We start from the raw sequence: 16,156 nt of genomic DNA, 5'->3' as shown, positions 1-16,156 counted from the left end.
GCATGTGTCCAGGAGGTGTCAAGTCAGGCAGATGGGGTTGGTACGATAGACACCTCCCACTTTAAAACACCTTGCAAACAACTTCAGGCTTCAACAATAGAGCTTTCATAGTGAATCAATGTGGGAAGGCATGTTCCATCGAGAGCCTGGTTATCTCTACTGTCTCTCGTTCTGTGTGTCTCTCTCTCTCTCTGCCCCCCCCCCCCCCCCTTCTCTCCTGAAGATGATCTCTGTTATCTCTGCTGCATTCACGGTGGTCGTCTTTCAAACCAAGATAACTTGTTCTTCAGTCAGAGGTGCGGAATAAGACACGTCTTGTTCTATACACATCGATTGACTTGCAAATGAGACTGAAATAACTTAAAACGTGTGGCCTTGTTATTGAGAGAGATGTTGTTGGGGAGATAGAGGCTAACTATAGAGAAAGGTCAGCCAGAGCGTAGAGCAGAGAGCGAACATGACTGTAGCAGCATGGGCTTTGCTTTACGAAGGGGGGTGGGGGGGGGAGTACATGTGACTTTCATTAGAGAGAACGAGAGGGATGTTTGCTTTCACATGTCAGAGACGAAGCCTCTCTTCACTGGTCTCTCGGAGCAGGACCTCGCTCAGAAGAATGTCAAGTCGGAGATATAGCCAGATGCAGATAGGTGAAACATGAATACAGGATACTGAGACAACGCCTCGTGTGTTTAGCAATGCCATTCCTTGAACCACATCGGCAAGTATGCTAATTCTCACCTCAGATGTCAGCCAACTTTGTTTCAACCTACTGACTGACTGTACAAGCCATCGTACACACACTGAATTCTGACAAACTCTCAAACCTTTACGGGCTGAGTTGAAAAGATAGCTCCCACAAGGGACTTGTGGTTAGTTCCTGTGCCCCTCTCTCGCCCACCCCCCACCCAGTCCCTCCCGGCTGGGGGCTACAAGGTCTCTGTTTTGGCAAATCAGACATGCATCCGAGGCTCCCTAAGTAAAGCCATGTTAACAAGCATCTTTACAAAGGCTGTTAAACATTCAAGACTGCAGGGGTCTGGGTAGCATGGGAGGAGGGGGGATTGGCAGGTTAGAGGTAGACCATGCTGGGGTAACCAGTGACTATTGACTCCTATGGAAATGCTAAATGCGCTATGGATTACAATGAAGAGTAAACTTCAGTCATGGTATGAGGGAAATGACAGGGGCTGTGCTACTGCCATACAGCCAGCATAGAGAGGCGATACCACACGTGTCCTGACATATGCTTCATGTTCACTGCMGATTTAATGACAGTGACAGTGACAGTCCCGCAAGATCATTTAAACCACGAGTCATGATTGACAGCCACTCAGTTCAATGGCATCCCCTGTCTAAACTCATCGATTGAAAAGGTGTCCTCCAAATATAGACACTATTGTGTGAACATACACACAAAAATAATCTACTACATTAGACAAACAACCCTTTGTGAGAGGAAGAGGGGAGATAACCAGCTGCTGGTCTGAATTACTGTCATAATTCCTCAAAGACGCGTGACGGACAAGCCCACAACCCAACAAGCATACGGATCACATGCGACTCTGTCAGCGGGTCAGGACTGTACATGTCTGATTCGGCGCAGACTCACCCACAGACTCACCCACAGACTCATTCTGGATAGGGTCTACATGTGCTTGCCAAATGACACTCTATTTCCTATTTAGTGCACTACTTTTGACCGGGGCCCATAAAAGTAGTGTACTATATAGGGATTATGGTGTCATTAAGGATGGACCCTAGGTCTACTTGCAGAGAAAACAATATATTCAGTTCAAAAGTCTCAGGTTCTCCATATTCAGACAAGTCTTTTTTCTCTCCGTCTGTCGAACAAGATGTTTCTCTAGTCACGATGTGCAGAACAGAGGATCTCAAATCAAATGAACATGTGTACTCAGATTACGACTTGTCACCTGTTGGCACTTGATAAAACCAGCCCCTTGTACGATACCTGGCACGTAAATAAAGAAACACTAGCCTACATATAAACCATTTGGAAAAGGTACAAGTATTTCAGATTTGAAATAATTGGATCTTTGTGAATCAACCCCGCAATTTTTTCACATGAATTAAATAAAAACGTGTCATCCAATACATATATTATCCAACTATCCAATGTACGGAAAACATGAGCAGAAAGAACTGTCCAAATTATTTTACAAAAAGTCATCTGGAAAATACCACGAGAATACGATTGACATCCTCTTTAAAATAGGAGTTTCTCACAACCCTGTCTGTCCCATATCAAAGAGTTGCTGGCAGGCTACAGTTTGGCTGACCTCTGCCTCCCGCCATCGCAGTTGGGGTGTTATTCCAAGATCAAATGGGTGTGAGAGGGGGAACTCCTAACCCTCAGAACTTCTAACCCTGCCTGCCATGGACTGAGAGAAGGACCACCTGCACGCGACAGCCTGCCTGGCCTGCACCCGGTTCTCAACACACATGCAGCTGTCACACTGCTAGCTCAACATCAACCACACTACTGATCAAATTCATATAGCATTACAGGACCCAAAATCTCAGACTCAGTAAGCCTAAATTCTGATTACCATTGTCCATACTAGCACACCACTTAGAATGCATGCATATTAAATCATTTTGTCTTCCCTAAAAAGAAGGGACTGAGTACAAAAAAAGAAATGTGACCATTTTACCAATAAAACAGTTAAAATCACTATTTAAATCCAGTTTAAACCTAGAAGTCACTGCTAAGTGTGAGACATATAAAAATGACAAAATATCCCATTTTAAATGTCAAATGTATTTTTTTCTGCCATACCGGTACAACTAGGATACATGCAATTGAAAAGCTGCTTTTTTTTTTATCCACTACTGTAAAGTTCCTTTGACGGAGCCCTTAGTGGTCTTACCTCTGTGCAGAAAGCTCTCCTGAGCAGGCTCTTATCACTACTAAATCCTGTCCGTTATTCTCCACTGGCTCTGGGCTACATGGCTCTCGGCTCAGCCTCTCCTCTTTCAATCTCCCTCTATTGTAGCTCAAAGATCCAAGACAGCAACCTCTCCTCTTTCAGCTTCTGCTAGCTCAGCCTCCTCTCCAGTCTCCCTCTACTGTAGCTCTACTAAATCCAGGACAGTAACAGGCTCACAGCAGCCTAGCTCCCCCTCCTCTGCCTTCTCTCCCTCTTCCAGAGCTGTCAGCACAGCCACATTCCATATCAAAGTAGGGAAAGACTGTAAAACCAGAGAGGTGTGTGTTCTGTGTGTGTAAACTGACTGTTTGAGGGTGTGTGTGGAGGGCTGTTCAACCAGATGACCATCCTACTACTCCCACACTCTCCCACCTCCGTAAATCCCCGTATCCCACCCCCTAACCCCATATCCCACCCCCTAACCCCTAACCCAGCCACTCAGAGGCAGGGCCAGGCTCAGGGTGTCTCCGCCCTTTGGTGACCCTCCTCTCACACTTCAAACACACATCAAATGAGAACCACCAGTGAGCCTTCCCCACAGGAACTCTTTCCCTGACGAGCGCATCACATCACATCAGCGACAAATGCCACAGCTCGGGTTACCACCAGACTGATGGTGGTCAACCCCACAGCGACAATGGCTCTCACATGACATTCCTATCTCTCCTTCCCCTATTAAAACTGTTGCAGGAACTGCGGGAAGTGTTCAGTGTTGTTTCCAGGTTTTGTTTATCTTCTTTTATTAGAACCTCACGTCTTGTATTTTCTGATGTGATACAATGTGACCTATGCCTCTTTAAAGAGGGTCGTCTTGTAAGATGCAGTCTCAGTTTGAGTGTGCTAAGAAAACATTTCCCATCACATGACCATTGACCACTTCTCCCTGTCCCCTACGATACTGAACTGCTGAACTGCCTGCTGAAAGTCCTCCCTCACTTTCCCAGTCAACAATGACGTCAGCAGGACCCCATCACAGAGAAAGAATAATGCAACTCTGGATTCAATCCACAGGGGTGCTTTACATAAGAATAGCAGAAGTAGTCTCACTACAAATGAACCACTTCCACAAGGAAGCTCTATTATCAGCTAGTCTCAGGGGGTAGGAGGTCAGACGTTTTAGACAGAGAGAGGATAATAAACTTTTCTAAGTATCATTAGCTTACAATTTCAGCTCTGAAATCTGTGTAGGGTTGAAAGGTCACATTGGCACCAGTTCACTGACAAACGTGCTGGAACCATTGTACCGCATTTATGATGTGTTGAGTATTGTGTATTGCCCCTGTTCTGTGGCCTTTGACTAAGGAACTACTGACAGAAACTCCCCCCGATATGAGCAAGCAGGACAGCAGGTCTGGAGTCAATTCCATTTTAATTCAGTCAATTCAGGAAGTAAAATGAAATTCCAAACTCCCTGACTTGGCTGAATTGAAATGAAATTGAACCCAACTTCACAGGACAGTTGACCTCTCCCTCTCGGTCTCCTTCCTGTCCTGAGGAAAGGAATGTGTAAAAGGTGTAGAAGTTCTTCCTGTTGTCTATTGCCTCAGGCGGAGGCTGAGGTTGTGGAGACTGTCACCCTGGGCTTCCTCTGTGGTGGCTGGAGGTCTGTCCATGTCTAAACAAAGTTCCTAGCTACTCTGGGGACATCATTATGGGGGACACCACATGCCTAGCCACCTCAGAGTTAGGGAAATATCAGGCTTTATCCTAAGATGGATGCTTGTTGATTTCACTGAAAATAATATTGTGTGTATGCTTTTGTTTGAGTGTGAGTGTGAGTGTGAGTGTGAGTGTGTGTGTGTGTGTGTGTCTGTGGACAAAGCCATTGTTGCAGCCAAGGCCGGGGAGCCCCACTGACACACCACACAGCAGGTCCCAGTGCAGGCCACAGGCCTTTGTACCGACCCAATTGACCTTCTGTCCCTTCCTCATTAGCAAGTCATAGAGGGAGGGACAACTCTGCATCCTGCCTGCAGGCTATTCAGGCCAAGACAAGGTTGAGTTGGAAAAACATCAGTTACAGAAATTCTATAGAATAGCAATAAGAAACAGATGCAAATTGTTAAGTGGTTTTAACAGAAAGTCACTAAACGGGATGTACTATCTACAAACTATGGAAATCTGACTGTAGATTTCTACGTTGGCTATGTGGCGATATTGAAATTGTCAGACTTCCTTCTCATCTTGATTGGAAGAAAGTTGACTAACTGGTTCAAAGTCACTTCAATGTGGCTCTGAAATTTGCCTGAATCCATATACATTCAATTGAATCTTATCCCACACGTTTTTATTTCACCTTATTTAACTAGGTAAGTCAGTTAAGAACAAATTCTTATTTACAATGACGGCCTACCCCGGCCAAACCCGGACGACGCTGGGAAAATTGTGCGACGCCCTATGGGAATTCCAATCACGGCCAGTTGTGAAACAGCCTGGAATCGAACCAGGGTCTGTAGTGATGCCTCTAGCAATGAGATGCAGTGCCTTAGACCGCTGTGCCACTCGCGAGCCCAATCTTTCATCAATTATACAACTCTTTAAAGTTTTATGACTGAATCTATCAATACATCATTTCAAGTCAATGTCAAACGACGTAAACCATTTAGGCCATGTGTTCATCATGTGTTTCATGTAAATGTTTCTTATTCCACTCTACCAGACACAGTACATAAAAAAGTAAAACATTGTCTTACATTCTGAAGCTGGCTGTGGTACAACTCTATTGTTAGAAAGGGGTCTCTGACAATTTCACAGTTCAAGCCCAGCATCCCTCACTTGTGTATGTGTTCCACACACCCCTGACCTGTGACCCTTAGGGGTCATCCATAAATGTCTACCACCAGGGGCTTTACAGCCCCAGACACACACACACACACACACCTGACCAAGCTGCACCTCACACCTGGTCTCTGGTCCGTATCACCTTCTAATGCAGTTAAACGACACCCCACAAGCTCACCTCGCTGTCGTTGCCCTCCAGTTAGAGTCTAGCTATAGCATGCCTCGACAATGACAGGACAGAACTAACGTCAAGAGTCAGGAGGCAGGACCAGCACCAAACAATAATAAAACAACACACAACATTCTTCAGTGGTCAAACTGGCCTCGCCCTTGAACACGGACTCGTAAAACCAAAAAGTCTGGGGTAGCAAGCACGATCCCACGGGGTTGTAAGATGCCCAGTAAAATGTTTCACGACTGTGCAGTCGTATGAGTTCATGACCTACGTATATCGCAATGCACGCCATCACACTAGTGGTCATGTGCGGCTCAGTTGGTAAAGTCGCGGGTTCAATCCCCGCAGGGATCACGTGCTAACAAACGTGCACTGCTTCTCTCGCAGGCTTCTTTCGACAGGAACGTCTGCTAAGTGGCATATAGCCTATCGTATATCCTCAACTCCACCCCATCACAGAGGCTATAAAGCGGAAACAGTGTAGGGGCAACGAGAAGGTCATGACAATCTCGGCTATGGGACTCCTCTCCCCCGCAGTGCACAGCACAGTGTGGTGTACCCTGGCAGTTTAGGGTTCGTTTACAGTTTACTGTCGTCGTTCAGGGCCCATTGTTGAGAATAGCACCCAGTGATGTGCGAGTTACCTTATCATAAAAGCTAGAAGCCTGACTGTCTCATTCTCCAGGCTTTTAATGACCTGCCAATACACCTAGGGTATCACCAGGAGAAGAGCCTGACACAAAAGGCCCAGAGTCATAAAGATAAATAAACCCCATAAACCCCTATCACTCTACTGTAATAACAATCCATTTTACGCACTGAAAGAGGGGGAGAAAAGGGGTTTAGAAAGAGGAGGGATGAAAAAGGTCAACTGGTAGTGGTGGTGGAGCTACAGTAGCAGAACAGTCATTGGTGGAACAGGCAGTGTTGATATTGACTTAGCTAGATTGGTGCTGACAAACCCAAAGTCAGATAGACCATGGTGGGATGGAGCTTAGAGGCTTGTTAGCCTTATAACCCTCCGATAACCCGTTTGAACAGTTCTCACACAGCTGGGAAGGCACGTCGCCGGTGCATTAGAATACAGAGCATTGAGAACAGGGAGAACACATCGCTGCCTGGCTATTTTAATGTCAAAATGCATTGGAATTAATGTCATGTTGGGATTGGGCATTTGGTTAAGTAATCGTTAATAAATGTGTTATGCACTTAACCTTTCTGAAAGGGATTATTGTGCGATTCGTCGCTCCAGCAAGCGTCATTAATCATAATGAAAAATATTATTAAATCATTTTTTTTACGTCTATTTTGCAATAGCTGCATCTGAACTTTTAAACCTTGACTGCAAATGGATTACGGTTCACAATGGTATTAAGTTATACAAGCAAAATAAGGTTTCTAGTATATGATGTCAGACAGTGTAAATGTAATATGTAACAAATGTAAATGTAATATGTAACAAATGCAAATATGTAAAAGGAATGGAATGTACAGAGATATTCTATTCCATTATATTTAGAGGTAACTGGAGTACCAGGATATTGTTCCAATCATGGAACTCCTCCATGCATTGCATTGAATGGCATTGAATTGCATTGCAAAATCAATGCCTACATAACACATCTGTGAGTGGCCTGTCAAAACATCTCGGGGCAATATACATAGTCTAGATGTGCCGCCGCTTTATAACGGCAACACTCCTGTCTAACTGCATCACCAACACTGTTACAGTACAATCTAGGCCTGCATCCCAAATGGCACACTATTCCCTATATAGTGCACACATTTTTGGGACCCTGGTCAAAAGTAGTGCACTAAATAGGGAATAGGGTGCCATTTGGGATGTATCCTAGGATAGTCAGAGATAGGTTGGCCATCGTATTTCACSCTCAATTTGACACCCTCTCACCCAGTTGTAAAGTGGGGAGCTCATTGGATACAATGGGAAGTATAGAGCGACAGAGCTCCTCAGGGCTGTTAAAAGGGAGGAATAACCTTTATTTGAGGACACTATCACTGAACAAAGGACAATGGCAGTCTACACACAGCAGAGACTAGGGCTGGAAGGAAATGTCTTATACTACACACAGCAGAGACAAAAGCTAAATGGGAAGTATACTACACACTTACTAGCATAAAAGCTGCTGCCATGGCAACAGAGCAAAGGACGAGGCCTGTCATGTGTGGTCCTGCTCTTGTTGACTTTAAAATGACAGTTCAACAGTTCGGTTAAGGTTGAGCTGAGATCTCTGGTGAGTTTGTGAGAACTCCGGCGAGTAAACATGTATACAGTATTACATATAGCAAGTGAACATGAAACTCGAATGTCTTTCTTATGAAAAAGGCTATTTCTTTCCTTCTCTGAGAGACAACGTTTAGTTTGCATGCTTCTGTTCCTGTTGGAACAGCACTCAGTGGGTCCACATCCAGGTTCAGGATGTGACTCCTGCTCTCTGAGAATGACCTCTAACCTCTGACCAGACTTCTAGCTGACCTCAGCGTCAGAAGGACACACAACCCACAACATTTGACACACAAAAAGACAAACAACTGCAACTAAACATATCATACATCTGGGACTTACTTTTCTTCCAGCTCTCCTCAGAGTTAAACACGTTATCCACTTGCATGGTGAGGGACACACACACACCACACACCAAGGAGGAGGGAAACCATTTCCTGTTCGTTTCTAGCCCAAAGCTAAACTGGCACATTTTCTGGACCGCCTAGTTGAACCCGCCAGGGTGTGAGCGCTCCGAGGCTAGTCGTTGTAACGAAGGAGGCCATAAAATAAAAAAATTATCCATTCCCTTCCTTCCCACACATGGAAGCGTTTTCCCGACGACCCACAAGGCCTTCAAAAGGCAAACTATGGCATTCAACAATACTCTGAGTCAAACAGTTAAACACTTCTTCTCTCAGCACAGTCAGGGATCCCATCAAACGCACAAATAAAATTGCATTTGTCACATGCCGAATATAACAGGTGTAGTAGACCTTACAGTGAAATGTATTAAAATCTATTTTTAAAAAGTAAGAAAAATTTGCTAAATAAACTCAAAGAAAGATAGTAACACAATAAAATAACAATAACGAGGCTATATACAAGTACCGGTACCGAGTCAATGGGAAGTGGTACGGGTTAGTCGAGGGAATTGAGGGAACATCTACAGTACCAGTCAAAAGTTTGGACACACCTACTCATTCCAGGGTTTTTCTTTATTTTTACTATTTTCTACATTGTAGAATAATAGTGAAGACATCAAAACTATGAAATAACACATATGGAACATGTAGTAACCAAAAAAGTGTTAAACAAATCAAAATATATTTTATATTTGAGATTCTTCAAAGTAGCCACCCTTTGCCTTGATGACAGCTTTGCACACTCTTGGCATTATCTCGGCAGCTCTAGTCTTTAGCTCAGTGTGGATGTTTCACGAAATCTATGGCTTCTGGTTGGGATATGTACGTACGGTGGGTACGATGTCGTCGATGAACTTATTAATGAAACCGGTGACTGATGTGGTATTACTCCTCAATGCCATGGAATGAATCCCAGAACATATTCCATTCTGTGCTAGCGAAACAGTCCTGTAGCTTAGCATCCACTTCATCTGACCACTTCCGTATAGAGCGCATCACTGGTACTTCCCGTTTAAGTTTTGCTTGAAAGTAGTAATCAGGAGGATAGAGTTATGGTCAGATTTGCTAAATGGAGGGCGAGGTAGAGCTTTGTACATGTCTCTGTGTGTGGAGTAAAGGTGATCTAGAAAAWTTTTTTCTCTCTAGTTGCACATGTAACATGCTGGTAGAAGTGACGTAAAATGGATTTCAGTTTTCCTGCATTAAAGTCCCTGTCCACTAGGAGCGCCGCCTATGGTTGAGCATTTTCTTGTTTTCTTATGGCCTTATACAGCTCATTGAGTGTGGTCAGCATCGATTTGTGGTGGTAAATAGACAGCTGCGAAGAATATAGATAAACTGTCTTGGTAAATAGTGTGGTCTACAGCTTATCATGAGGTGCTCTACCTCAGGCGAGCAAAACCTTGAGGCTTCTATAATATTAGAGATTGCGCACCAGCTGTTTTTGACAATGACACACACACCACCCCCGGAGGCTGCTGTACTGTCTTGCTGATGCACAGAAAACCCCGCTAACTGTATATTATCCATGTCCTTGTTCAGCCACGACTCTGTGAAACATAGGATATTACTGTTTTTTTTATGTCCCATTGATTGGATGGTCTCGAACAGAGCTCATCCAGTTTATTTTCCAGTTATTACACGTTCGCCAGTAGATTGGAGGGTAAAGGTGGATTATCCACTCGTCAATGCAGTCTCACCAGGCATCCGGCTCTTCGACCTCTAACAGCGTCTCCTCTTCATACGAACGTCAGGGATATGGGCCTGGTTTGGGAAGAGCAGTATGGCCTTCGCGCCCAACTCATGAAAGAAAAATCATTGTCCAGGTCGAGGTGAGTAATCGCTGTTCTGATGTCCAGAAGCTCCTTTCGGTTATATGAAACGATGGCGGACAAATTATGTTTAAAAAAAACAGCAAAAAACTAAAATGGCGGCCATCCCCTCCGGTGCTATTCTGTTTTTTTTAACAATATATTTATTGTCATTTTTTACAATTTAACAATCGTCAGCAAAATATGACACAGATAATGCCCCGTTATTCCTTCCACCTACACAGCATGCTACATGGGAGCACATTGTGCAAAACCCTTCCCTCTCCAACACATGCATACCCCCCTCCCTCCCCTATACCAGTATTAACTTCAATGATTAACAAGAAAAAAACGAGACAGAATGACTTTCACATCCAATGCTAGAAAATAAATCATTCAACTCAAAAACAAATAATAATAATAATACATTAATGAAGAAAATAATGAGGCAGCTAAGGTGACAACTGCTGAAAGTCCCCCCCAGACATCAGTAAATTCAAAGGGTTTATTACGTAAATTGTATGTTCTTTTTTCAGATGGAATTGAGTTCTTTTAGCCACATCTGCTTGCTTGGCGGAGTGTCACTCTTCCATATAATAGCTCCGGGCGCCATTCTTAACACAATCATTAACATTCCTGGAGGAACACTGGCTCTGTTAGCTACAGTATTTTATAACAGGCTAATTTAACATGCTCCAGTACCACTGCACAGAGGGGACCTCTGACACAGTCAGTAGGGATGCTTCATTCTCATTAAGGTGGTAGTAAAAAAACTGAACAGAAAGAAGAAGAGAAAGGAAACGAGGCTGAATTATACCCCTCCTTCCATAGCCCCCATGGCCTTCCTCCCCTGGCTCTGACGTTGACCTCTTCACCTYTAAATGTGGATGGCTAGCTAGCGGTCACAGGTAGCCTAGAGAGGGGGCTAGCGTTAAGCTTCAGGGGACATAGAAGTCCCAGACCCCATTATTAGACTTCTGTCCAGGGGCCAGGGGTGAAGTATGAGACGTCCATCGTCACCAGACAGTTTGCGCCGGGTGAGTAGACAGCTATGTTTGACCATGGCCCTGGGCTGGGCTCTGGGGACCAGTGTCCAGGCCTGTCTATAGCTGGGGGTCGCATTGTGGACAACAGAAGAGATCAGAGGCCGCCACAAAGGGGTAATTCATGAAACACACCAAGAATCTCACTGCCGATAGACTGCTGATGGGTACTTATCACAGGGGGAGGCCGTTCCTYCTCTCACTATAACAAAAGCGGTACCTGCTGTGTACCGACCCGGTAGCGATGAATCTACCGATTCTAATGGTAGAATCGCAATGCTCATCAGAAGGCCAACAACTTGACTTTGAGCCAATCAGAGAGCACGAACCCTCACATGGGGGAGCAATTACGTACACATCCACCAGTGTAAGCTCCTCCCCAGAAGGGGAAGACCATCCTCAGTGAATTTCATCAAAATAAAATAGTATTTTTTTATACTACTATACTACAGTCGTGGCCAAAGGTTTTGAGAATGACACAAATATTAATTTCCACAAAGTTTGCTGCTTCAGTGTCTTTAGATATTTTTGTCAGATGTTACTATGGAATACTGAAGTATAATTACAAGCATTTCATAAGTGTCAAAGGCTTTTTATTGACAATTACTGAAGTTGATGCAAGAGTCAATATTTGCAGTGTTGACCCTTCGTTTTTCAAGACATCTGCAATCCGTCCTGGCATGCTGTCAATTAACTTCTGGGCCCATCCTGACTGATGGCAGCCCATTCTTGCATAGTCATGCTTGGAGTTTGTCAGATTGTGGGTTTTTGTTTTCCACCCGCCTCTTCAGGATTGACCACAAGTTCTCAATGGGATTAAGGTCTAGAGAGTTTCCTGGCATGGACCAAAAAGATCGATGTTTTGTTCCCTGAGCCACTTAGTTTTCACTTTTGCCTTATGGCAGGTGCTCCATCCTGCTGGAAAAGGCATTGTTCGTCACAAACTGTTCTGGATGGTTGGAGAAGTTGCTCTCGAGAGATGTGTTGGTACATCTCTTTATTCATGGCTGTGTGTCTTAGGCAAAACTGTGAGTGAGCCCACTCCCCTGGCTGAGAAGCAACCCACACATGAATGGTCTCAGGATGCTTTACTGTTGGCATGACACAGGACTGATGGTAGCCGCTCACCTTGTCTTCTCCTGGACAAGCTTTTTTTCCAGATGCCCCAAACAATCAGAAAGGGGATTATCAGAGAAAATGACTTTACCCAGTCCTCAGCAGTCCACATCCCTTTACCTTTTGCAGAATATGTAGAATATCAGTCCTGTCCTAAGTTTTCCTGGAGAGAAGTGGTTTCTTTGCTTCCCTTTTTTGACACCAGGCCATCCTCCAAAAGTCTTCGCTGCATGTGTGTGTGCAGATGCAACTCACACCTGCCTGCTGCCATTCCTGAGCAAGCTCTGTACTGGTGGTGCCCGATCCCGCAGCTGATCAACTTTAGGAGACAGTCCTGGCGCTTGCTGGACTTTCTTGGGCGCCCTGAAGCCTTCTTCACAACAATTGAACCGCTCTCCTTGAAGTTTTTGATGATCCATAAATGGTTGATTTAGTTGCAATCTTACTGGCAGCAATATCCTTGCCTGTGAAGCCCTTTTTGTGCAAAGCAATGATGACGGCAGTGTTTTCCTTGCAGGTAACCATGATTGACAGAAGAAGAACAATGATTCCAACCTCCTTTTGACCTCCTTTTGAGCTTCCAGTTTGATATTCAAACTCAATCAGCATGACGAGTGATCTCCAGCTTGTGTTCGTCAACACTCACACCCTGTTGTTAAGGAGATCACTGACATGATGTCAGCTGGTCCTTTTGTGGCAGGGCTGAAAGGCAGTGGAAATGTTTTTGGGGGATTCAGTTCATTTGCATGGCAAAGAGAGACTTTGCAATTAATTGCAATTCATCTGATCACTCGATGTCAGCTGGTCCTTTTGTGTCAGGGCTGAAAGGCAGTGGAAATGTTTTTGGGGGATTCAGTTCATTTGCATGGCAAAGAGAGACTGCAATTAATTGCAATTCATCTGATCACTCTTCATAACATTGTGGAGTATATGCAAATTACCATCATACAAACTGAGGCAGCAGACCTTGCGAAAAGTCATATTTCTGTCATTCTCAAAACTTTTGGCCACGACTATAAATATATTCACATAACCAAATAATAGATTAAAAAACACTATTTCGCAATGAAGGTCTACCATAGCCTCAGCAGCACTCTGTAGGGTAGCACCATGGTGTAGTCGGAGGACAGCTAGCTTCTGTCCTCCTCTGGGTACATTGACTTTGGAGGCTCATGGTTCTCACCTCTTCCATAGACGTACACAGTAATTATGACAACTTCCGGAGGACGTACTCCAACCTATCAGAGCTTGCAGCATGAACTGAAATGGTGTCCTCCCAATCAAAGGATCAGACATTGAATCTAGTATTGAAAGCATAAGCTACAGCTAGCTAGCACTGCAGTGCATAAAATGTGGTGAGTAGTTGCCTCAAAGAGAGAGAAAGACAATAGTTGAACAGTTTTGAACAAATTCATTTCTTCCAAAATTAAGGAGAAGCAAGAGAGAGAGAGCTATATTTCATAGTATAAGTATTTTTTAAACTTTTACTTTAACTTACTTAGCTAGAGAATGCAGCTAGCTAGTTTAGTCTACTCAAACACCTGGTTCAAAGAGAGAGGGATGCTATGTTAGCTAGCTGGCAACGGCTATCCAACACTGGAACTCTTCCAAGTAAGGTAAGCCTTTGGTTTTATTAATTTATTGCCACCGGGGCCCGCCGGTATAACTGCTAAACTGCTTGCTGTACACTGTACTGCATGATTGTAGTTGGTTTAGGGCTGTCCACAACTAAAAAAAAATTGGTCGACCGAAAGTTGTCTATTCTTTCGACCAATTTCCATATATAGACACACCCTACGTGTTTTAATGAAATCAATGATATGTATTGAGCTTGTCTGATGCTACAAGCTTACGGTTTGATGAAATAACACACAAATGACTCAAGAGGGAGCCAGAGATCTATAGCCTGAAGGAAAAAAAACTTTGCCTGACCCATTCTCCTCCCGCTCCTGCTGGCTTTTGCAGATTCTGCAATTACTCTCCAGAATTTGCCGGTAATAGACTACAGTAGTCTGCAACCTTTCTCATGTGGAATGCCAATTTATCTTGCCATTTCTACCGATCTGCATGCCAGTTATGATTTTCATATGCACATTTTCGTGGAACAGTTTGATTTAATTTATAATAATGTCTTCATATCTCAAAATCATTGTCATGTAGATAATCAAAATTCTATCCAAATCTCAATGAAAATGATTCAAATCTTAAAAGTTACTTCTATTGCCATTGCCAACTATGTAAAAATAGCCCACATAAAGCCAACAAATAAAAACACTGCAGCCTGCAGGTCGAAAATATCCTGATAAAAAAAAAATACTATAAATCACATTGGCTAACCATGGCCTGTCTGCAACGAACTTCAAACATTGTATCAACTATTAACTTGAGTCCAGCCTGGAGTGAAGTTTGCGCTAGCGAACTTGCAACATTGTATTAAATATTCTAGGCCCTCGGAGTTTCCTGTGCCAGTGAGCTCGGGACAGACACAGCTGTAGGCTATTTGCGCAAGGGATAAGAAGAAGCGCTTGACTTGGGCAGGAGCTCATCGGAGCTGAGTACCAGCACCTAAAATGTTCTACAGCTTAAGCTCCTGTTCCTCTTATAGAACATTAGCTCAAAAGTATTGTGGAGCTCCTGCACCTAAATATAAACAGTAGCAGCACCCAAAATGAGTACTGGAACCTATTCCAGTCCAAGTCAAGGACTGATAAGAAGTAAATCAGGTAGGCCTATTTTATGACGTTTCCACTGGATCTGAGCATGACATTTTTCACTTTCACACGGAATTGTGAGCTGGAAAGATTTTTCAAATACATCGAGGAACTATTGTCATTCTTGACAGATGTAAAAACAGACTTTATTGCTTGCCGTTTGAGGTGAAGAAAACATAACTTTGAGAATCTCCCCAGCTCATTAGTGGCGGTGCATTAAACCAATCAGAAATACTAATCAGATCCACAAATGGGCACATTTATATGCCTGTATTTGCACGCTGGCCAGGTAGCCTATAGACCTATATACTTCTATACGTTATCAGGTGTGAGTCCTTACTCAACATTGCAAACAATGTGTCCAATCTGACAATAAGAACGGTAAGACTGGAATAATAATATATTGAATGCATTAACAGAAATTACCATAACCAAACAAACATTGTAGATTAGAAATTACAGGAATTAACGGTAAATGTACTACTGGCGATATATTTAATAGGGAAGTGATATTGACCAGTCKACTAATTGGGGTCAGCCCTAAGCAGGTTTTTATAAAGCTATAGTAATAATATGGTGAAAACGATGTAGGCTGTGTKTAGCAGTTAGCGGTCATGGTATGAAAGTTTGGCTTCGTAAGGTTTTTTCACCTGGTCACAGACACTGAAGTCMACAAGTGAAGGGAAAAGGTGAGAGGAGGAGAGAGCGTAGATGCGAGAAGGAATTATATATACAACGAGCAAAGTTATCATGCGGTTTATATGTGGCTGCTAGTTCTGTGTTTGCTTGTGATTAGGGTTCTATTCATTCTGCCGATTCTGTTGAAAAACGTTTCTTAAACTGAAGCAAATGGCACGAAACGGGGATAAATATACCTGAATTCATCCAATAGAAACTCTTGTTTGCAACTGTTTGACTAATGATT

The 16,156-nt window shown here is 43.6% G+C and overlaps 1 protein-coding gene across 2 annotated transcripts in view; it reads right to left on the bottom strand.

The window, feature by feature from the left end:
* The window catches only part of prickle1a (prickle homolog 1a), a 49,929-nt gene that overhangs the window by 21,112 nt on the left and 12,661 nt on the right, over nucleotides 1–16,156 (bottom strand). Inside the window, exon 1 of one of the 2 annotated variants that reach the window (XM_023971791.3) lies at nucleotides 2,889–3,288. The exons of the other annotated variant lie outside the window; for it this stretch is intronic. The gene's annotated coding sequence lies outside the window, so the exon portion shown is untranslated. Of the gene's footprint in view, nucleotides 1–2,888; nucleotides 3,289–16,156 lie in introns of those variants that run through there. 2 annotated transcript variants of the gene reach the window in all.

This window comes from Salvelinus sp. IW2-2015, linkage group LG26 (assembly GCF_002910315.2).
Source record: "Salvelinus sp. IW2-2015 linkage group LG26, ASM291031v2, whole genome shotgun sequence".
Taxonomy (NCBI): domain Eukaryota; kingdom Metazoa; phylum Chordata; class Actinopteri; order Salmoniformes; family Salmonidae; genus Salvelinus; species Salvelinus sp. IW2-2015.
Note: the sequence above shows the minus strand (reverse complement) of the source record. Positions and strands in the feature narration are given on the sequence as shown.